The sequence below is a fragment of the Oncorhynchus mykiss genome, chromosome Y (genome assembly GCF_013265735.2).
Source record: "Oncorhynchus mykiss isolate Arlee chromosome Y, USDA_OmykA_1.1, whole genome shotgun sequence".
Classification (NCBI taxonomy): Eukaryota; Metazoa; Chordata; class Actinopteri; order Salmoniformes; family Salmonidae; genus Oncorhynchus; species Oncorhynchus mykiss.
In genome coordinates, this window is record NC_048593.1 from 39,598,955 (window position 1) to 39,622,600 (window position 23,646).

Consider the following 23,646-nt stretch of genomic DNA (forward strand, 5'->3'; position numbering starts at 1 on the left):
CTACTACTGTGTCTACTACTACTACTACTACTGTGTCTACTACTACTGTGTCTACTAATACTGTGTCTACTACTACTGTGTCTACTACTACTACTACTGTGTCTACTACTACTACTGTGTCTACTACTACTGTGTCTACTACTACTACTGTGTCTACTACTACTACTACTGTGTCTACTACTACTGTGTCTACTACTACTAATGTGTCTACTACTACTACTGTGTCTACTACTACTGTGTCTACTACTACTGTGTCTACTACTACTACTGTGTCTACTACTACTACTGTGTCTACTACTACTACTGGGTCTACTACTACTACTGTGTCTACTACTACTACTGTGTCTACTACTACTGTGTCTACTACTACTGTGTCTACTACTACTACTGTGTCTACTACTACTACTGTGTCTACTACTACTACTACTGTGTCTACTACTACTGTGTCTACTACTACTACTGTGTCTACTACTACTACTGGGTCTACTACTACTGTGTCTACTACTACTACTGTGTCTACTACTACTGTGTCTACTACTACTACTGTGTCTACTACTACTGTGTCTACTACTACTACTGTGTCTACTACTACTGTGTCTACTACTACTACTGTGTCTACTACTACTACTACTGTGTCTACTACTACTGTGTCTACTACTACTGTGTCTACTACTACTAATGTGTCTACTACTACTGTGTCTACTACTACTACTGTGTCTACTACTACTGTGTCTACTACTACTACTACTGTGTCTACTACTACTGTGTCTACTACTACTGTGTCTACTACTACTACTGTGTCTACTACTACTGTGTCTACTACTACTGTGTCTACTACTACTGTGTCTACTACTACTACTGTATCTACTACTACTACTGTGTCTACTACTACTGTGTCTACTACTACTGTGTCTACTACTACTACTGTGTCTACTACTACTGTGTCTACTACTACTACTGTGTCTACTACTACTACTGTGTCTACTACTACTACTGTGTCTACTACTATTACTGTGTCTACTACTACTGTGTCTACTACTACTACTGTGTCTACTACTACTGTGTCTGCTGTACAGATATAAGCGTACAGAAGGAAGCTAAGCTAATAGATAAGCATTATATTGTTCGATTAAAGGAGTAACTCTGGTAGGTCTAAAACATTCTTCGTCACCTCAAGTTCAGCAGTCGGAGTCAGTTGGAGCACCTGCCTTCCTTTCATAGGCTCTGCAGTATAACAGGCTAATAGCCACACCACACTAAACCTTCACAAAAGTTTCTAAACTTTATTAAGGTAATATCAAAATTAAGTCAAGCCATTGTTTATATGGAAAATATGAACAGGATATTATATTGCGACAAACACAACAGTTGGAACTTAATTTGACCAAAGAAAACGGCTCAACAGAATAAAACAAAACATTTGCGAACTGGTTTAAACCTTCATAAAAGTTTTGTCCCAGCTATATTGCAGCAATTACCAAGAAATGCTAGTGCCTACCATAAGAAACAAACGACAGCAATAGGCTAATGTTTATTTTTTACAAAAGGCCTACTTATAACTTAACTTCAACTCAATACGAAGCATACACAGCTATACATAAGGAGACTAATTTGTTATTTTTTTTCGGGAGCACACAATTAAAAAGACAGATCAAACTTAATTTAGCCAATGAAAATGTATCAACAGAATGAAACAAAACACGTTATCCATATTTAAAGAACTGGGTTGGATTATTATATATATATATATATATATATATATATATATATATATATATATATATATATATATATATATATATATATATATATACCATTATTTAACTAGGCAAGTCAGTTAAAATGACGGCTTACCCCAGCCAAAACCTAACCCGGACGACACTAGGCCAAGTGTGCGCCGCCCTATGGGACTCCCAATCACGGCCGGTTGTGATACAGCCTGGAATCAAACCAGGGTCTGTGGAAACACCTCTAGCAGTGAGATGCGGTGCCTTTGACCACAGCGCCACTTGGGAAACCTAATAAATAAGAAGGATCTCGAATAAATAGGCCTACAATAATAATAATAATAATATACAATAATAATAATTATATACAATAAATATTATTATTATTATTTTATTATAAATACAAAAAATTGCATCCTGGCATTTGGCCACGCCCACATTCTTCTCATCTATGTCCACTATAATATTACAAATATTTGGCTGGCAGCCACACAAGTAAATGAACAAGGTCTTTTTTTGCAATAAACTATGTTTAGGCCTATCATAGAAAGGATGTAACCAGCTACATTTCCTAATATTTTGCTCTAAAGTTAATCTTGCGTTTTACCAGGCGACAGCGACAAAAGCACCAGGGGAAAGAAACTACCCCGTTGGTGAATTCTCATCTGAGTTTAGAAGCGCAACTAAAGCACAAAATGTGTCTGACGCCGAGCAGAAATAAAAATACGAATCATTTTAGATATGTGTTTACAAAACACAGCAATATATTTCTTATACGTTGTATCTTTTTTTTTCCTGTGTAAAAAACGCAGAATTATGTATTAACACAATCCCTAGTTTAACTTGCTATCTAAGTAAGTGGCTGAATTAAGGTGGCATCATATTGTGTTAGCTTTCTGCCCTGTTCGAGAAGGCAAAGCCCTTTGGATGAGTTATTTGTACAGCTGACACTGGCATCTTGATTTCCTTGTGTTTTTTGTTTGTCCTCTCCGTTCTCGGCCCGGCTGCTCCTCCCGTCTCTTCTCCAAGCAGATCAGACGGGCCCGGCTGCTCCTCCCGTCTCTTCTCCAAGCAGATCAGACGGGCCCTGCTGCTCCTCCCGTCTCTTCTCCAAGCAGATCAGACGGGCCCGGCTGCTCCTCCCGTCTCTTCTCCAAGCAGATCAGACGGGCCCGGCTGCTCCTCCCGTCTCTTCTCCAAGCAGATCAGACGGGCCCGGCTGCTCCTCCCGTCTCTTCTCCAAGCAGGTCAGACGGGCCCGGCTGCTCCTCCCGTCTCTTCTCCAAGCAGATCAGACGGGCCCGGCTGCTCCTCCCGTCTCTTCTCCAAGCAGATCAGACGGGCCCGGCTGCTCCTCCCGTCTCTTCTCCAAGCAGATCAGACGGGCCCGGCTGCTCCTCCCGTCTCTTCTCCAAGCAGGTCAGACGGGCCCGGCTGCTCCTCCCGTCTCTTCTCCAAGCAGGTCAGACGGGCCCGGCTGCTCCTCCCGTCTCTTCTCCAAGCAGATCAGACGGGCCCGGCTGCTCCTCCCGTCTCTTCTCCAAGCAGATCAGACGGGCCCGGCTGCTCCTCCCGTCTCTTCTCCAAGCAGATCAGACGGGCCCTGCTGCTCCTCCCGTCTCTTCTCCAAGCAGGTCAGACGGGCCCGGCTGCTCCTCCCGTCTCTTCTCCAAGCAGGTCAGACGGGCCCGGCTGCTCCTCCCGTCTCTTCTCCAAGCAGATCAGACGGGCCCGGCTGCTCCTCCCGTCTCTTCTCCAAGCAGATCAGACGGGCCCTGCTGCTCCTCCCGTCTCTTCTCCAAGCAGAGCAGACGGGCCCGTTGTCCTAGCGACTCCAGACTCCACACAGACACGGAGTACAGACATGCTGCTGGAGAGACATTTACACAATGTCTCTCGTTCACATTCACTTGTGAATGTTCAAACTCACCAGAAATGACATTCGGTAGCGTCTACCTTATATGTATAACTTTATGAGCGTGTCTATGCAATTAGTTTATTTTAGCATATTTAGCTAGCAGCCTCCATTCAAATTCGCTATTACTTGTGCTCATTTTGTTAGCATTCTGGTAATAGACGTTTTTTTTTGTTGCTATAATATAAATAAACATCTCTCTCTAAGGTCAGGGTGTGACAAGGACCTATAATTAAGCATTTCACTGTTAGTCTACAGCTGTTGTGTACGAAGCGCGTGACAAATAAAATGAATTGATTATACCCACTCATAGTAGCCATGTATTAATCTAACAGTACATTTATTGTCCCCAAAAAAATAAGTTGAAGCCTACCGTCCAATGAGGTCTATGGACTCACGATGGCCAATGAGCATTTAGCTCGTTCTGTATCTCAAAGCCATATCAGTTATATTTTTTAAATAGTTGCTATTGAGCTCATAATTGAGAGTTGAGAACAAAACATTATACCTACAGAAAGCTGAGGACATCCTAGTTCCATCTGTTACAACAGGATAGCAGTGATTTCCCAGCAATTGGATTTTAAAATGTAATTCAATCAGAACACTATTCATTCTCCCCAAGCATTTTTTTTTTTGTCCATGGGAAAGGAGCGAGAGAGTGTCTCACAGCAGCAAGGCCCAGAGAAACAGGGACAGAGCAAACACTTTCATTACAGGAATCATGGGGATAATGTACTTTACTGTTTGACCAAATCAGTCTGGAGCCCTGCCCTGTTGGCTTTTCACTATAGGAATACTCTTTAACTGTTGTTTGACTTCAATGAAAAAGGATGGCATCTTCACAACCTACAGTAGCCAAGGCTCCTCTCTCTCTCTAGCCTCCTGTAAAATAAGGCATCACAATACAAACCTGTCTGTATGAGGCAGTAATGAGAAGTAGAGTTTCAGTGAGTGTATTGCTGCCAACCCAGATGGCTGAGAGCTGCTATAAAACCCTTCCCCTTTCCACTCACAGGCCCTGTCATCCCCTATACGGGTTGAAAATGGCAGATTTTGACATTGACAAGCACCTAAATCGGAATGCAGTGACTGAACAGTATGCATTAAAAAAAAAGATACCGATATTTAACATTTTGGCAGCCTTTTAAGCATTCCATTCGAGTTAAATCGTTAACACACACACACACATGGAATCAGAGGTCTAAGGCACTGCGTCTCAGTGCAAGAGGCGTAACTACAGTCCCCGCCCTTGCTGTCTCTAACTGGCCGTTTCCCCTCTCTCCACTGGGATTCTCTGCCTCTAACGCTATTACAGGGCTGAGTCACTGGCTTTCTGGTGCTCTTCCATGCCGTCCCTAGGAGGGGTGTGTCACTTGAGTGGGTTGAGTCACTGACGTGGTCTTCCTGTCTGAGTTGGCGCCCCCCTTGGGTTGTGCCGTGGCAGAGATCTTTATGGGCTATACTCGGCCTTGTCTCAGGATGGTAAGTTGCTGGTTGAAGATATCCCTCTAGTGGTGTGGGGGCTGTGCTTTGGCAAAGTGGGTGGGGTTATATCCTGCCTGTTTGGGCCCTGTCTGGGGGGATCATCGGATGGGGCCACAGTGTCTCAGTAAAACTGAGTAAAACATCATCAAAATCTTTTTCTTTCACTTACTTGCTGTGTTGTTTCGTTGTTCATTTGTTCAGTCGTTTCATTCTCAACCAGGATTTATATGGAACGTCGTTTGGGTCTTTCCGTGTCAAATGAGCTTGTTGACCAATCAGGACCTGAATATGAATTGTGTATTGAACACTAATTCCCGAGGAAAAACAATACTGCGGGGATGCTTCGGAGTCTGATAACTCTGAGGAGGACGTTATAAGGAAAAAATATATTGGGTATTGAGTAGACTTGATACCCCATTTCATTGATCCCCAATCCTTAGGTAAAGCTGTACAGTGCAATTTGAATGTCAATACACCCAAATAGGCTGACTGGGGAGGTGATTTTACACAATCACAGTCCCGCGATAAGAGCTACAATGCTAATATTTACATACACTCTTCACAGTTGTATTCTGTGGGTGTCACCGAGTAGACTGATACCCCATTTCATTGCATCACATTCCAACATTATCTCGTTTACATATGGCATGATTCCACCAACTGTAACCTTCTGCATCACTTTCAAAGAGGTACTTTTATTTTGAAGGCAAACCACACATTTCACTATTGTGCCAAATCCTTATTGTGGCTAGCTTCACAACACATAACCCAGTCAGGTCGAGCCTCACTAGCCAGATGAAGCTAGCTGGCTGGCTTATAACGTTAGCTTTGGGCAACAGGGTTAAGTAGCTGGCTAGCTATTTATCTTCATGAACTGAAGTTCAATTTCAATAGGCAAACAACAAGTGGCTACCTAGCTAACACTTAGTCACAAGGATTCCTAAATCATTGCTAAGAATAATGAAAAGGCTGGTTGTATTGGTGCTAGCTAGGTACCTAGCTTTAGCTTGGTAATGCTTTATTACCAAAGCGGTATTGTAAGCACATCGTTCGTGGCCGGTGTTTGTATCTTTTTTGACACGCAAAAGACCCAAACGGCGTTCCATTGTATGTCGTGAAGCTAATAGCAGTGACGCTATTACTGTGTAACTCCGGTAGGGCAACATCTGAAAAATAGCGCACTTGGTAACGTTAGTGTGTACCGGTGCTCAACCAGTCGAGAAAGCCAACATCACCCATGACAGAAAACGGTTGATTGTCAATGGCAATGAATTACATTATCTTGGCATTAATGGTAGGAGAGTGTTAGAGATAAAGAGAGATAAAGAGAGAGAGAGACAGAGTGAGAAGGAGAGAGACAGAGAGAGAGAAGTGGCAGCTGCTGCTAGTGTGTAATGTGTAATGGTTCAGATTACAGCTGTTCAAATGGAAAATCAACAGTGTAGACTGAATAGAACAGAACAAGTTCCATCTTAGAATAGAACCTGTTCTTCCCATTCTACCGTCTCCATAACGACCACGTAGTTTAGGAAGTATGGATAAAGCCTTCTATTATCAGAGCAGATGATCTGCTCACACAGCATCAGCTAAAAACAGACATCACGTCATATCACCATTAGGAACTGATGTACCGATGGTCCATGTAGCAGAGTACCTTCTACGCTGACGCACACAGGAACTAAGATAGGACGTTTTGATGCATTGGTTAAGTTATTTTCATGAGTATGGGGCAGGTGCAGCACAAAGACACACTGTTTGCCGTTTGTGTCGGACCCCAGGAAGAGAATATCTGTCGTCATAAAATTAAAAACGGACTGGTATATTTTTTTTATTTCTATGAACACCCGACAATCGATCCCATGACCCTGGCGTTGGCTAGCGTCATGCTCTTACCGACTGATCCACACAGCAGCATATTGACCTGGCTTTGGCCACATCATAGCTTTCACCAGAATGGCCTGTCTGTAGAACTAGACCTACTGCAGGCTGAAGTGAATAGATGATGTACTGCTGTACATTACACTACTGTGTTATGTGCTGATTGGGTATTGCTACGGTGCTATAAAGGCTGCGTTTACACAGGCAGCCCAATTGTGATATTTTTTTTCTCACTTTTGACCAATCAGATCAGCTCTTTTGACCATAATTGTGGAAAAAGTTCAGAATTGGACTCCGTATGTAAACACAGCCATAGTGTGATCGTGTTATTGATTAGTGTGTACTAGGACACGATTGAGTCCCTCTGACAGCAGTATGGCCACACAACGACTGGCGAATGCTAACAAGCAGACAGGCAGACAGCACAGTATGTAAACAGCATCAATATGACATACACTTACAAAAAAATGCTTCTTTGGGGTTCTATATAGAACCTATTGGTTCTTTGGACAAGATTAAAGAACCATTTACTAAAAAAAGGTTATATATATATGTATAAAACCTTTTTTTAGTAAATGGTTCTTTAATCTCATGTTGGTGGCAGAACAAGGGGGAGTTCTTATAGAACGCCAGAAACAACAAAAAAACATCTATTTACATGTTGATAATGGGTGCATTTCACACTACTTTTGGATTCCAGCATGATGACGCAAAAATGGCACCATGCAGGGTACTATATGGAACCATTTTGGTTCACTGAAGAAGAACCTCTAGGGTTCTATATAGAACTTTTAGGAATTCCATATATGAAGCAAGCAATAGAAGCCTTTTTGGTTCTATAAGGAACCTTATTTTCTAAGAGTGTAGCAACCAGAATTACGTTTATATACTGTACATCACCGAGCAACCATAATGAGTGCGTGGGTAGGCTGGCCTACTATCGCCCATCTACCCAGCCGGTAGCACAGTGTAACAGCGACAAAGAGAGAGAGAGGGGGGAGGAAAGCATCACAAAGACCCACAGTGCTTTCTGTCACATATTCAGTGCTATTGAGTGTCACTGTGTGTGTGTGTGTGTGTGTGTGTGTGTGTGTGTGTGTGTGTGTGTGTGTGTGTGTGTGCGTGCGTGCGTGCGTGCGTGCGTGTGTGTGCCTGCGTATGTGTCTGTGGTTTGGTTTTACTATCCTTGTAGGAACCAGAAGTACTCACAAGGATAGTAAAACAAGGACAAATACTTTTTTTTTAGGTTTAGTCGTTAGGTTTATGGCTAGGGTTAAAATTAGGGTTAGGGGAAGAATTAGGGTTAGTGTTAGGTTTAGGGTTTGGGGTTAGGTCAAAGGTTAGGCTTACTGTTAGGGGTTAGGGACAATAGGATTTTGAAGCAACCAGTCAGCCATATTGGTACTCCCCAGTAGGAGCAGTTCTCCATTGGAATGAATGGAATTCTACAGTATATCAATTAAATGCTAACATGTATTTAAGTATTTTTGTTGTTGTAGTGGAGACAGTAACATTATGGTAGCAGGCTAGTAGATACCCATAGACTTCCAGTCATTGCGCTATTGCTAGTTAGCGTTGGCTCATGAAACTACCTCTAATTTCCTTCATACTGGACACGGATATAAAAAAAAAAGTATCCACTACTTCATCTGACTCTGGGGAAGTAGATAACGGGCCGCTTTGCCAAAATCCCAAAGTATCCCTTAATAAAGTATACCTTATTTTAAAAATGTTTATGTTTAGCTCACATAATATAAGGTAAAAGTATGCATTAAGGAATCTGTAATCAAATAAATGTGGCAAAAACGAAAGTAGACATTAATAAATGCATTTCTATAGCCTCCAAAATATAATTTACAACGGTGGGGGGGTACCAAGATGGAGGCATGGTGGCTTCAACACAGCGCCCCCTATCAGTCATCTAGTGCATATACAAATAAATAAATGTTTTGTCACATAAACCGGATAGGTGCAGTGAAATCATTGGTTCAAGCCCAGTGGCAGTGACCCATTGCCAATTTGACACTGATGATTATAACACGACAATGACACTACACTTACAAAAAAGTATGATGTTGATACACTTACACTGAGGTTTAGACGAACCTACTGGAAACAACAAAGAACATATAAGCAGTGTGTAGTTCTATAGTAGCAGGTCAAATCAGATAGGATGTTTTATCCTGAATTGACGATACACAATAAGGCAAGTAGCCTACACACCAAACCAGACTGTACAACAAGGCTCCAGAAAGATGACTTATCAATAATTAACATACTAATTACACACACGTACCTGGTCGCAATGCATCCCGGGGGAATGAACAAGTAGCCTACACTCACTCACTACACAGGCGGAGCAAGAGGCCGCGAGGGAGAGCAGTTGAACTTCGGGGTCAGAATTGTAACCTTTCGAAATGCCCGGGTTTATTTATGTTCCAATATTCTGGAGGAAGATGTTTCATACGTGGTACAGACAGACATACCTAAATAAATAATAGTGCTTTAAATAAGGTAGAATTACTAAGTATAACATTACCCTAATAGAACCACCAAAAAAACGTGTTTATTCCCTACTAGCTATATTCCTAGACACAACCATTTTGAAACACCGACGACCCGTAGTAAACTGAGCATCCCCGCCTACCCCATCACCTATTCTTGCACATAATCTTTTATCTCCGAGCAAATGGTATATCCACAGGGTGCATCAGATTGTTTACAGACATGTTGATCTGCAACGCAACGGCGGCGTTTCTTTGACTACATGATTGTGATAAAATAAGCTATTCCTTCTCCAAGCAGGTCAGACGGGCCCGGCTGCTCCTCCCGTCTCTTCTCCAAGCAGATCAGACGGGCCCGGCTGCTCCTCCCGTCTCTTCTCCAAGCAGAGCAGACGGGCCCGTTGTCCTAGCGACTCCAGACTCCACACAGACACGGAGTACAGACATGCTGCTGGAGAGACATTTACACAATGTCTCTCGTTCACATTCACTTGTGAATGTTCAAACTCACCAGAAATGACATTCGGTAGCGTCTACCTTATGTGTATAACTTTATGAGCGTGTCTATGCAATGAGTTTATTTTAGCATATTTAGCTAGCAGCCTCCATTCAAATTCGCTATTACTTGTGCTCATTTTGTTAGCATTCTGGTAAGAGATGTTTTCTTTTGTTGCTATAATATAAATAAACATCTCTCTCTAAGGTCAGGGTGTGACAAGGGCCTATAATTAAGCATTTCACTGTTAGTCTACAGCTGTTGTTTACGAAGCGCGTGACAAATAAAATGAATTGATTATACCCACTCATAGTAGCCATGTATTAATCTAACAGTACATTTATTGTCCCAAAAAAAATAAGTTGAAGCCTACCGTCCAATGAGGTCGATGGACTCACGATGGCCAATGAGCATTTAGCTCGTTCTGTATCTCAAAGCCATATCAGTTATATTTTTTAAATAGCTGCTATTGAGCTCATAATTGAGAGTTGAGAACAAAACATTATACCTACAGAAAGCTGAGGACATCCTAGTTCCATCTGTTACAACAGGATAGCAGTGATTTCCCAGCAATTGGATTTTAAAATGTAATTCAATCAGAACACTATTCATTCTCCCCAAGCATTTTTTTTTTGTCCATGGGAAAGGAGCGAGAGAGTGTCTCACAGCAGCAAGGCCCAGAGAAACAGGGACAGAGCAAACACTTTCATTACAGGAATCATGGGGATAATGTACTTTACTGTTTGACCAAATCAGTCTGGAGCCCTGCCCTGTTGGCTTTTCACTATAGGAATACTCTTTAACTTTTGTTTGACTTCAATGAAAAAGGATGGCATCTTCACAACCTACAGTAGCCAAGGCTCCTCTCTCTCTCTAGCCTCCTGTAAAATAAGGCATCACAATACAAACCTGTCTGTATGAGGCAGTAATGAGAAGTAGAGTTTCAGTGAGTGTATTGCTGCCAACCCAGATGGCTGAGAGCTGCTATAAAACCCTTCCCCTTTCCACTCACAGGCCCTGTCATCCCCTATACGGGTTGAAAATGGCAGATTTTGACATTGACAAGCACCTAAATCGGAATGCAGTGACTGAACAGTATGCATTAAAAAAAAAGATACCGATAACCGATATTTAACATTTTGGCAGCCTTTTAAGCATTCCATTCGAGTTAAATCGTTAACACACACACACATGGAATCAGAGGTCTAAGTGTCTCAGTGCAAGAGGCGTAACTACAGTCCCCGCCCTTGCTGTCTCTAACTGGCCGTTTCCCCTCTCTCCACTGGGATTCTCTGCCTCTAACGCTATTACAGGGCTGAGTCACTGGCTTTCTGGTGCTCTTCCATGCCGTCCCTAGGAGGGGTGTGTCACTTGAGTGGGTTGAGTCACTGACGTGGTCTTCCTGTCTGAGTTGGCGCCCCCCTTGGGTTGTGCCGTGGCAGAGATCTTTATGGGCTATACTCAGCCTTGTCTCAGGATGGTAAGTTGGTGGTTGAAGATATCCCTCTAGTGGTGTGGGGGCTGTGCTTTGGCAAAGTGGGTGGGGTTATATCCTGCCTGTTTGGGCCCTGTCTGGGGGGATCATCGGATGGGGCCACAGTGTCTCAGTAAAACTGAGTAAAACATCATCAAAACCTTTTTCTTTCACTCACTGTTTCGTTGTTCATTTGTTCAGTCGTTTCATTCTCAACCGGGATTTATATGGAACGCCGTTTGGGTCTTTCCGTGTCAAACGAGCTTGTTGACCAATCAGGACCTGAATATGACTGCACGTCACATAATAATTAAATTGTGTATTGAACACTAATTCCCGAGGAAAAACAATACTGCGGGGATGCTTCGGAGTCTGATAACTCTGAGGAGGACGTTATAAGGAAAAAATATATTGGGTATTGAGTAGACTTGATACCCCATTTCATTGATCCCCAATCCTTAGGTAAAGCTGTACAGTGCAATTTGAATGTCAATACACCCAAATAGGCTGACTGGGGAGGTGATTTTACACAATCACAGTCCCGCGATAAGAGCTACAATGCTAATATTTACATACACTCTTCACAGTTGTATTCTGTGGGTGTCACCGAGTAGACTGATACCCCATTTCATTGCATCACATTCCAACATTATCTCGTTTACATATGGCATGATTCCACCAACTGTAACCTTCTGCATCACTTTCAAAGAGGTACTTTTATTTTGAAGGCAAACCACACATTTCACTATTGTGCCAAATCCTTATTGTGGCTAGCTTCACAACACATAACCCAGTCAGGTCGAGCCTCACTAGCCAGATGAAGCTAGCTGGCTGGCTTATAACGTTAGCTTTGGGCAACAGGGTTAAGTAGCTGGCTAGCTATTTATCTTCATGAACTGAAGTTCAATTTCAATAGGCAAACAACAAGTGGCTACCTAGCTAACACTTAGTCACAAGGATTCCTAAATCATTGCTAAGAATAATGAAAAGGCTGGTTGTATTGGTGCTAGCTAGGTACCTAGCTTTAGCTTGGTAATGCTTTATTACCAAAGCGGTATTGTAAGCACATCGTTCGTGGCCGGTGTTTGTATCTTTTTTGACACGCAAAAGACCCAAACGGCGTTCCATTGTATGTCGTGAAGCTAATAGCAGTGACGCTATTACTGTGTAACTCCGGTAGGGCAACATCTGAAAAATAGCGCACTTGGTAACGTTAGTGTGTACCGGTGCTCAACCAGTCGAGAAAGCCAACATCACCCATGACAGAAAACGGTTGATTGTCAATGGCAATGAATTACATTATCTTGGCATTAATGGTAGGAGAGTGTTAGAGATAAAGAGAGATAAAGAGAGAGAGAGACAGAGTGAGAAGGAGAGAGACAGAGAGAGAGAAGTGGCAGCTGCTGCTAGTGTGTAATGTGTAATGGTTCAGATTACAGCTGTTCAAATGGAAAATCAACAGTGTAGACTGAATAGAACAGAACAAGTTCCATCTTAGAATAGAACCTGTTCTTCCCATTCTACCGTCTCCATAACGACCACGTAGTTTAGGAAGTATGGATAAAGCCTTCTATTATCAGAGCAGATGATCTGCTCACACAGCATCAGCTAAAAACAGACATCACGTCATATCACCATTAGGAACTGATGTACCGATGGTCCATGTAGCAGAGTACCTTCTACGCTGACGCACACAGGAACTAAGATAGGACGTTTTGATGCATTGGTTAAGTTATTTTCATGAGTATGGGGCAGGTGCAGCACAAAGACACACTGTTTGCCGTTTGTGTCGGACCCCAGGAAGAGAATATCTGTCGTCATAAAATTAAAAACGGACTGGTATATTTTTTTTATTTCTATGAACACCCGACAATCGATCCCATGACCCTGGCGTTGGCTAGCGTCATGCTCTTACCGACTGATCCACACAGCAGCATATTGACCTGGCTTTGGCCACATCATAGCTTTCACCAGAATGGCCTGTCTGTAGAACTAGACCTACTGCAGGCTGAAGTGAATAGATGATGTACTGCTGTACATTACACTACTGTGTTATGTGCTGATTGGGTATTGCTACGGTGCTATAAAGGCTGCGTTTACACAGGCAGCCCAATTGTGATATTTTTTTTCTCACTTTTGACCAATCAGATCAGCTCTTTTGACCATAATTGTGGAAAAAGTTCAGAATTGGACTCCGTATGTAAACACAGCCATAGTGTGATCGTGTTATTGATTAGTGTGTACTAGGACACGATTGAGTCCCTCTGACAGCAGTATGGCCACACAACGACTGGCGAATGCTAACAAGCAGACAGGCAGACAGCACAGTATGTAAACAGCATCAATATGACATACACTTACAAAAAAATGCTTCTTTGGGGTTCTATATAGAACCTATTGGTTCTTTGGACAAGATTAAAGAACCATTTACTAAAAAAAGGTTATATATATATGTATAAAACCTTTTTTTAGTAAATGGTTCTTTAATCTCATGTTGGTGGCAGAACAAGGGGGAGTTCTTATAGAACGCCAGAAACAACAAAAAAACATCTATTTACATGTTGATAATGGGTGCATTTCACACTACTTTTGGATTCCAGCATGATGACGCAAAAATGGCACCATGCAGGGTACTATATGGAACCATTTTGGTTCACTGAAGAAGAACCTCTAGGGTTCTATATAGAACTTTTAGGAATTCCATATATGAAGCAAGCAATAGAAGCCTTTTTGGTTCTATAAGGAACCTTATTTTCTAAGAGTGTAGCAACCAGAATTACGTTTATATACTGTACATCACCGAGCAACCATAATGAGTGCGTGGGTAGGCTGGCCTACTATCGCCCATCTACCCAGCCGGTAGCACAGTGTAACAGCGACAAAGAGAGAGAGAGGGGGGAGGAAAGCATCACAAAGACCCACAGTGCTTTCTGTCACATATTCAGTGCTATTGAGTGTCACTGTGTGTGTGTGTGTGTGTGTGTGTGTGTGTGTGTGTGTGTGTGTGTGTGTGTGTGTGCGTGCGTGCGTGCGTGCGTGCGTGTGTGTGCCTGCGTATGTGTCTGTGGTTTGGTTTTACTATCCTTGTAGGAACCAGAAGTACTCACAAGGATAGTAAAACAAGGACAAATACTTTTTTTTTAGGTTTAGTCGTTAGGTTTATGGCTAGGGTTAAAATTAGGGTTAGGGGAAGAATTAGGGTTAGTGTTAGGTTTAGGGTTTGGGGTTAGGTCAAAGGTTAGGCTTACTGTTAGGGGTTAGGGACAATAGGATTTTGAAGCAACCAGTCAGCCATATTGGTACTCCCCAGTAGGAGCAGTTCTCCATTGGAATGAATGGAATTCTACAGTATATCAATTAAATGCTAACATGTATTTAAGTATTTTTGTTGTTGTAGTGGAGACAGTAACATTATGGTAGCAGGCTAGTAGATACCCATAGACTTCCAGTCATTGCGCTATTGCTAGTTAGCGTTGGCTCATGAAACTACCTCTAATTTCCTTCATACTGGACACGGATATAAAAAAAAAAGTATCCACTACTTCATCTGACTCTGGGGAAGTAGATAACGGGCCGCTTTGCCAAAATCCCAAAGTATCCCTTAATAAAGTATACCTTATTTTAAAAATGTTTATGTTTAGCTCACATAATATAAGGTAAAAGTATGCATTAAGGAATCTGTAATCAAATAAATGTGGCAAAAACGAAAGTAGACATTAATAAATGCATTTCTATAGCCTCCAAAATATAATTTACAACGGTGGGGGGGTACCAAGATGGAGGCATGGTGGCTTCAACACAGCGCCCCCTATCAGTCATCTAGTGCATATACAAATAAATAAATGTTTTGTCACATAAACCGGATAGGTGCAGTGAAATCATTGGTTCAAGCCCAGTGGCAGTGACCCATTGCCAATTTGACACTGATGATTATAACACGACAATGACACTACACTTACAAAAAAGTATGATGTTGATACACTTACACTGAGGTTTAGACGAACCTACTGGAAACAACAAAGAACATATAAGCAGTGTGTAGTTCTATAGTAGCAGGTCAAATCAGATAGGATGTTTTATCCTGAATTGACGATACACAATAAGGCAAGTAGCCTACACACCAAACCAGACTGTACAACAAGGCTCCAGAAAGATGACTTATCAATAATTAACATACTAATTACACACACGTACCTGGTCGCAATGCATCCCGGGGGAATGAACAAGTAGCCTACACTCACTCACTACACAGGCGGAGCAAGAGGCCGCGAGGGAGAGCAGTTGAACTTCGGGGTCAGAATTGTAACCTTTCGAAATGCCCGGGTTTATTTATGTTCCAATATTCTGGAGGAAGATGTTTCATACGTGGTACAGACAGACATACCTAAATAAATAATAGTGCTTTAAATAAGGTAGAATTACTAAGTATAACATTACCCTAATAGAACCACCAAAAAAACGTGTTTATTCCCTACTAGCTATATTCCTAGACACAACCATTTTGAAACACCGACGACCCGTAGTAAACTGAGCATCCCCGCCTACCCCATCACCTATTCTTGCACATAATCTTTTATCTCCGAGCAAATGGTATATCCACAGGGTGCATCAGATTGTTTACAGACATGTTGATCTGCAACGCAACGGCGGCGTTTCTTTGACTACATGATTGTGATAAAATAAGCTATTCCTTCTCCAAGCAGGTCAGACGGGCCCGGCTGCTCCTCCCGTCTCTTCTCCAAGCAGATCAGACGGGCCCGGCTGCTCCTCCCGTCTCTTCTCCAAGCAGAGCAGACGGGCCCGTTGTCCTAGCGACTCCAGACTCCACACAGACACGGAGTACAGACATGCTGCTGGAGAGACATTTACACAATGTCTCTCGTTCACATTCACTTGTGAATGTTCAAACTCACCAGAAATGACATTCGGTAGCGTCTACCTTATGTGTATAACTTTATGAGCGTGTCTATGCAATGAGTTTATTTTAGCATATTTAGCTAGCAGCCTCCATTCAAATTCGCTATTACTTGTGCTCATTTTGTTAGCATTCTGGTAAGAGATGTTTTCTTTTGTTGCTATAATATAAATAAACATCTCTCTCTAAGGTCAGGGTGTGACAAGGGCCTATAATTAAGCATTTCACTGTTAGTCTACAGCTGTTGTTTACGAAGCGCGTGACAAATAAAATGAATTGATTATACCCACTCATAGTAGCCATGTATTAATCTAACAGTACATTTATTGTCCCAAAAAAAATAAGTTGAAGCCTACCGTCCAATGAGGTCGATGGACTCACGATGGCCAATGAGCATTTAGCTCGTTCTGTATCTCAAAGCCATATCAGTTATATTTTTTAAATAGCTGCTATTGAGCTCATAATTGAGAGTTGAGAACAAAACATTATACCTACAGAAAGCTGAGGACATCCTAGTTCCATCTGTTACAACAGGATAGCAGTGATTTCCCAGCAATTGGATTTTAAAATGTAATTCAATCAGAACACTATTCATTCTCCCCAAGCATTTTTTTTTTGTCCATGGGAAAGGAGCGAGAGAGTGTCTCACAGCAGCAAGGCCCAGAGAAACAGGGACAGAGCAAACACTTTCATTACAGGAATCATGGGGATAATGTACTTTACTGTTTGACCAAATCAGTCTGGAGCCCTGCCCTGTTGGCTTTTCACTATAGGAATACTCTTTAACTTTTGTTTGACTTCAATGAAAAAGGATGGCATCTTCACAACCTACAGTAGCCAAGGCTCCTCTCTCTCTCTAGCCTCCTGTAAAATAAGGCATCACAATACAAACCTGTCTGTATGAGGCAGTAATGAGAAGTAGAGTTTCAGTGAGTGTATTGCTGCCAACCCAGATGGCTGAGAGCTGCTATAAAACCCTTCCCCTTTCCACTCACAGGCCCTGTCATCCCCTATACGGGTTGAAAATGGCAGATTTTGACATTGACAAGCACCTAAATCGGAATGCAGTGACTGAACAGTATGCATTAAAAAAAAAGATACCGATAACCGATATTTAACATTTTGGCAGCCTTTTAAGCATTCCATTCGAGTTAAATCGTTAACACACACACACATGGAATCAGAGGTCTAAGTGTCTCAGTGCAAGAGGCGTAACTACAGTCCCCGCCCTTGCTGTCTCTAACTGGCCGTTTCCCCTCTCTCCACTGGGATTCTCTGCCTCTAACGCTATTACAGGGCTGAGTCACTGGCTTTCTGGTGCTCTTCCATGCCGTCCCTAGGAGGGGTGTGTCACTTGAGTGGGTTGAGTCACTGACGTGGTCTTCCTGTCTGAGTTGGCGCCCCCCTTGGGTTGTGCCGTGGCAGAGATCTTTATGGGCTATACTCAGCCTTGTCTCAGGATGGTAAGTTGGTGGTTGAAGATATCCCTCTAGTGGTGTGGGGGCTGTGCTTTGGCAAAGTGGGTGGGGTTATATCCTGCCTGTTTGGGCCCTGTCTGGGGGGATCATCGGATGGGGCCACAGTGTCTCAGTAAAACTGAGTAAAACATCATCAAAACCTTTTTCTTTCACTCACTGTTTCGTTGTTCATTTGTTCAGTCGTTTCATTCTCAACCGGGATTTATATGGAACGCCGTTTGGGTCTTTCCGTGTCAAACGAGCTTGTTGACCAATCAGGACCTGAATATGACTGCACGTCACATAATAATTAAATTGTGTATTGAACACTAATTCCCGAGGAAAAACAATACTGCGGGGATGCTTCGGAGTCTGATAACTCTGAGGAGGACGTTATAAGGAAAAAATATATTGGGTATTGAGTAGACTTGATACCCCATTTCATTGATCCCCAATCCTTAGGTAAAGCTGTACAGTGCAATTTGAATGTCAATACACCCAAATAGGCTGACTGGGGAGGTGATTTTACACAATCACAGTCCCGCGATAAGAGCTACAATGCTAATATTTACATACACTCTTCACAGTTGTATTCTGTGGGTGTCACCGAGTAGACTGATACCCCATTTCATTGCATCACATTCCAACATTATCTCGTTTACATATGGCATGATTCCACCAACTGTAACCTTCTGCATCACTTTCAAAGAGGTACTTTTATTTTGAAGGCAAACCACACATTTCACTATTGTGCCAAATCCTTATTGTGGCTAGCTTCACAACACATAACCCAGTCAGGTCGAGCCTCACTAGCCAGATGAAGCTAGCTGGCTGGCTTATAACGTTAGCTTTGGGCAACAGGGTTAAGTAGCTGGCTAGCTATTTATCTTCATGAACTGAAGTTCAATTTCAATAGGCAAACAACAAGTGGCTACCTAGCTAACACTTAGTCACAAGGATTCCTAAATCATTGCTAAGAATAATGAAAAGGCTGGTTGTATTGGTGCTAGCTAGGTACCTAGCTTTAGCTTGGTAATGCTTTATTACCAAAGCGGTATTGTAAGCACATCGTTCGTGGCCGGTGTTTGTATCTTTTTTGACACGCAAAAGACCCAAACGGCGTTCCATTGTATGTCGTGAAGCTAATAGCAGTGACGCTATTACTGTGTAACTCCGGTAGGGCAACATCTGAAAAATAGCGCACTTGGTAACGTTAGTGTGTACCGGTGCTCAACCAGTCGAGAAAGCCAACATCACCCATGACAGAAAACGGTTGATTGTCAATGGCAATGAATTACATTATCTTGGCATTAATGGTAGGAGAGTGTTAGAGATAAAGAGAAAGAGAGATAAAGAGAGAGAGAGACAGAGTGAGAAGGAGAGAGACAGAGAGAGAGAAGTGGCAGCTGCTGCTAGTGTGTAATGTGTAATGGTTCAGATTACAGCTGTTCAAATGGAAAATCAACAGTGTAGACTGAATAGAACAGAACAAGTTCCATCTTAGAATAGAACCTGTTCTTCCCATTCTACCGTCTCCATAACGACCACGTAGTTTAGGAAGTATGGATAAAGCCTTCTATTATCAGAGCAGATGATCTGCTCACACAGCATCAGCTAAAAACAGACATCACGTCATATCACCATTAGGAACTGATGTACCGATGGTCCATGTAGCAGAGTACCTTCTACGCTGACGCACACAGGAACTAAGATAGGACGTTTTGATGCATTGGTTAAGTTATTTTCATGAGTATGGGGCAGGTGCAGCACAAAGACACACTGTTTGCCGTTTGTGTCGGACCCCAGGAAGAGAATATCTGTCGTCATAAAATTAAAAACGGACTGGTATATTTTTTTTATTTCTATGAACACCCGACAATCGATCCCATGACCCTGGCGTTGGCTAGCGTCATGCTCTTACCGACTGATCCACACAGCAGCATATTGACCTGGCTTTGGCCACATCATAGCTTTCACCAGAATGGCCTGTCTGTAGAACTAGACCTACTGCAGGCTGAAGTGAATAGATGATGTACTGCTGTACATTACACTACTGTGTTATGTGCTGATTGGGTATTGCTACGGTGCTATAAAGGCTGCGTTTACACAGGCAGCCCAATTGTGATATTTTTTTTCTCACTTTTGACCAATCAGATCAGCTCTTTTGACCATAATTGTGGAAAAAGTTCAGAATTGGACTCCGTATGTAAACACAGCCATAGTGTGATCGTGTTATTGATTAGTGTGTACTAGGACACGATTGAGTCCCTCTGACAGCAGTATGGCCACACAACGACTGGCGAATGCTAACAAGCAGACAGGCAGACAGCACAGTATGTAAACAGCATCAATATGACATACACTTACAAAAAAATGCTTCTTTGGGGTTCTATATAGAACCTATTGGTTCTTTGGACAAGATTAAAGAACCATTTACTAAAAAAAGGTTATATATATATGTATAAAACCTTTTTTTAGTAAATGGTTCTTTAATCTCATGTTGGTGGCAGAACAAGGGGGAGTTCTTATAGAACGCCAGAAACAACAAAAAAACATCTATTTACATGTTGATAATGGGTGCATTTCACACTACTTTTGGATTCCAGCATGATGACGCAAAAATGGCACCATGCAGGGTACTATATGGAACCATTTTGGTTCACTGAAGAAGAACCTCTAGGGTTCTATATAGAACTTTTAGGAATTCCATATATGAAGCAAGCAATAGAAGCCTTTTTGGTTCTATAAGGAACCTTATTTTCTAAGAGTGTAGCAACCAGAATTACGTTTATATACTGTACATCACCGAGCAACCATAATGAGTGCGTGGGTAGGCTGGCCTACTATCGCCCATCTACCCAGCCGGTAGCACAGTGTAACAGCGACAAAGAGAGAGAGAGGGGGGAGGAAAGCATCACAAAGACCCACAGTGCTTTCTGTCACATATTCAGTGCTATTGAGTGTCACTGTGTGTGTGTGTGTGTGTGTGTGTGTGTGTGTGTGTGTGTGTGTGCGTGCGTGCGTGCGTGCGTGCGTGCGTGCGTGTGTGTGCCTGCGTATGTGTCTGTGGTTTGGTTTTACTATCCTTGTAGGAACCAGAAGTACTCACAAGGACAGTAAAACAAGGACAAATACTTTTTTTTTAGGTTTAGTCGTTAGGTTTATGGCTAGGGTTAAAATTAGGGTTAGGGGAAGAATTAGGGTTAGTGTTAGGTTTAGGGTTTGGGGTTAGGTCAAAGGTTAGGCTTACTGTTAGGGGTTAGGGACAATAGGATTTTGAAGCAACCAGTCAGCCATATTGGTACTCCCCAGTAGGAGCAGTTCTCCATTGGAATGAATGGAATTCTACAGTATATCAATTAAATGCTAACATGTATTTAAGTATTTTTGTTGTTGTAGTGGAGACAGTAACATTATGGTAGCAGGCTAGTAGATACCCATAGACTTCCAGTCATTGCGCTATTGCTAGTTAGCGTTGGCTCATGAAACTACCTCTAATTTCCTTCATACTGGACACGGATATAAAAAAAAAAGTATCCACTACTTCATCTGACTCTGGGGAAGTAGATAACGGGCCGCTTTGCCAAAATCCCAAAGTATCCCTTAATAAAGTATACCTTATTTTAAAAATGTTTATGTTTAGCTCACATAATATAAGGTAAAAGTATGCATTAAGGAATCTGTAATCAAATAAATGTGGCAAAAACGAAAGTAGACATTAATAAATGCATTTCTATAGCCTCCAAAATATAATTTACAACGGTGGGGGGGTACCAAGATGGAGGCATGGTGGCTTCAACACAGCGCCCCCTATCAGTCATCTAGTGCATATACAAATAAATAAATGTTTTGTCACATAAACCGGATAGGTGCAGTGAAATCATTGGTTCAAGCCCAGTGGCAGTGACCCATTGCCAATTTGACACTGATGATTATAACACGACAATGACACTACACTTACAAAAAAGTATGATGTTGATACACTTACACTGAGGTTTAGACGAACCTACTGGAAACAACAAAGAACATATAAGCAGTGTGTAGTTCTATAGTAGCAGGTCAAATCAGATAGGATGTTTTATCCTGAATTGACGATACACAATAAGGCAAGTAGCCTACACACCAAACCAGACTGTACAACAAGGCTCCAGAAAGATGACTTATCAATAATTAACATACTAATTACACACACGTACCTGGTCGCAATGCATCCCGGGGGAATGAACAAGTAGCCTACACTCACTCACTACACAGGCGGAGCAAGAGGCCGCGAGGGAGAGCAGTTGAACTTCGGGGTCAGAATTGTAACCTTTCGAAATGCCCGGGTTTATTTATGTTCCAATATTCTGGAGGAAGATGTTTCATACGTGGTACAGACAGACATACCTAAATAAATAATAGTGCTTTAAATAAGGTAGAATTACTAAGTATAACATTACCCTAATAGAACCACAAAAAAAACGTGTTTATTCCCTACTAGCTATATTCCTAGACACAACCATTTTGAAACACCGACGACCCGTAGTAAACTGAGCATCCCCGCCTACCCCATCACCTATTCTTGCACATAATCTTTTATCTCCGAGCAAATGGTATATCCACAGGGTGCATCAGATTGTTTACAGACATGTTGATCTGCAACGCAACGGCGGCGTTTCTTTGACTACATGATTGTGATAAAATAAGCTATTCGTGGTGAAAAACCGTGTAATTTCGTTGCCGCTAGCTAGCTGGTTACCTAGCCACCAAGTACAGTGGCACAGTCAGTGTGTGTTATCGAGACAAGATAGGAGACATGGCTGTCTCGTATTGTTATAGGCAAGCCAGCCACAAAACATCCCCATCGCTAGAATTGACACCAAAAATGCACTCTACCTTATTTATGCGCGTCTTAACCGGTGTTTATTTGTACATTTCTCGGTGTATCGGTCTTGTTTGTTTGTGGTTTGATTCTCGTGTTTGCATCTATTCGTCTCGTCTCTCTTCCCTCCCGGAGTCGTGCCTTGGTCGGGTGACAGCTCTCTGGGTAGGGATGGCAGCACCCCGCCCTTAGCAACCAATCAGATGCGGGTCCTCTGGATACGGAGGAAAAAGACGCTAGGGATTGGCTGATTGTCCTGTCTGTCACTGTGTGCGCACCTTGGGCTGTCTGTAGGGCACCTGCCAAGGAAAGATGCCTGGCTGGGCGCCGCAGTTGCGAACTGAAACCATACGACCGTTTGATTTACACAAAGACATGTTGTAGGTCTACACCCTACCTGTCTTCAAATGTGTAGGTAGGGTGTAGACCTACAACATTTAAAGATTGTTATTGTATTGTTTGCCTCTACGTGACCTCAACATTCTATTGGCCCTATCCAAAAAATGCATGGGGATGGGAGAAGTGTGCAACTTCAGCCTGCGATTCGGGCCTTTCCTGCATGTAGGCATTCCTGCATCTGCAGGAACCCCTCTTTATAGACAATTTTCTGTGTTTGCAAGCATTGCCGCACGATGGCGATGCGCGCATGTTGGTGGCAGAACAAGGGGGAGTTCTTATAGAACGCCAGAAACAACAAAAAAACATCTATTTACATGTTGATAATGGGTGCATTTCACACTACTTTTGGATTATAATTGGATTTCAAGGCTTGTATGAATGTCCTGCTTAATCAAATGTTTGTGTCATCATCACAAATCAACTGAATTATATATATATATATTTTAAAACACTTCAACTTCAACCAGTAAAATGGCTCTTTGGCTAGCTTTTGTTTCAGCATTAGCATTATAGATAACAACTGCTACATCCTAAA

General features: G+C 42.3%; 1 protein-coding gene across 1 annotated transcript in view; it reads right to left on the reverse strand.

Moving 5' to 3' along the window:
• fryb (furry homolog b (Drosophila)) overlaps positions 1-22,857 on the reverse strand; it is a 247,848-nt gene extending 224,991 nt beyond the window's left edge. Inside the window, exon 1 of the mRNA XM_036967913.1 lies at positions 22,727-22,857. The gene's annotated coding sequence lies outside the window, so the exon portion shown is untranslated. The remainder of the gene's footprint in view (positions 1-22,726) is intronic.
• Positions 22,858-23,646: the final 789 nt, after the last annotated feature.